We start from the raw sequence: 1,396 nt of genomic DNA on the forward strand, positions 1-1,396 counted from the left end.
TGAGGGTGAGGGCTGAGGGCGATGGCGCTGAGGGTGAGGGCTGAGGGAGATGGCGCCGAGGGCGAGGGCTGATGGCGACGGCGCTAAAGGGCGAGGGCGCCGAGTCCCCTCCCCGCGTCTCCCCTCGCCTCTCCGGCGCCACGCGGAGAGCCCCCGGTGCCGGGGCTCGGTCCCACCTGCCAGAAGGGCGCTGCCGATGGATCCCCGCCCGCCGGGGCCGGGGGCTGAGGGGCCGCCGCCCGCCGAGGCGCGTTGTTGTTCAGGCTGGAGAAGGGGTTGCGGCGGGCGGGCGCGGAGAGGCCCCGCGGGGCCGGGGCGGCGGCGGTGGCAGCGGCGGCGGGTTCGCTCCTCTGCCGGCGTTTGCGCTTCAGCCGCAGCATCGCCGGCGGCCTCTGGAAGCCGGGCGGGTCCCCGGGCTCGGCGGGGGCGGCCATGGCCGAGCGCAGCCCGCAGCACCCGCGGGCCCGGCCCGGCGCCAAAGGCCGCCCGCTCCGCCCCGGGGCGGCGCTGAGGGAGCGGCGCCGCCATCGCTGCGCCCTCAGCGCTCTGAGGGGAGAGCGGCTCCCGCCGGCCCCGCTCCGGCCGGGGCACAGACAGATAAAGGGGCAGGGAACTGCCGCTCGGGAGCATCAGTGGAGTTCCGTTCGGAAACCAGCCCCAAGTGCTGCGGGCGGGTGAGTCAAAGTCACCACACGGCTGCACCAGCGCGAAAATCACCTGTGGAGATACCGGGACCGGTGGTGTGAGAGGTGAGACCAAACACACAGGGTTTAGTCTTCTATCCCAAACAGACTAAAAACCTAGGTGTTTTATGCCTAGTTTTTTGGTCTATTTGGGATAGAAAAGTTAATTTTTGTTATTGCACTGGCCGGTTGTACGTGGAGTTCAAGACGCACAATAAATAAATAAATAATAAATTTCAGTTCAGTTCGTGGCTAGGCTTTGCAAACGAAGATTTAGGAAGGGCACTACCCACATTTGTTAAATAAATTACAGCTAAATCACGTTGGGAAAGGGGAATGGGTTTCATGGTCACTTCATCAAACATCATCTCCTCAGGGCGAAGAGTCCTTTCCCTGTCCAGCGTGGTGTTCCTCCCATGGGAGACGGTTCTTCATGAACTTCTCCTGCTTGAGTCCTTCCACAGGATCAGTCCTTAAGGAATCGATCCAGTGGGGGTCCCTTCCATGGGGTCAGTCCTTCAGGAACTGCTCCCCTGTGGGTCCCCTGCAGAGTCACAAGTCCTGCCACCAAACCTGCTCCACGGATCCACAGGTCCTGCCAGGCCCCTGCTCCAGGATGGGCTTCCCAGAGGGTCACAGCCTCCTTCGGGCATCCCCCTGCTCCAGGGGGCTCCTCCGGGGGCTGCAGGTGGGTCTCTGCTCCCCGTGACCCT

This window comes from Neopelma chrysocephalum, unplaced genomic scaffold (assembly GCF_003984885.1).
Source record: "Neopelma chrysocephalum unplaced genomic scaffold, ASM398488v2 Primary Assembly neopelma1_166, whole genome shotgun sequence".
NCBI classification, from domain to species: domain Eukaryota; kingdom Metazoa; phylum Chordata; class Aves; order Passeriformes; family Pipridae; genus Neopelma; species Neopelma chrysocephalum.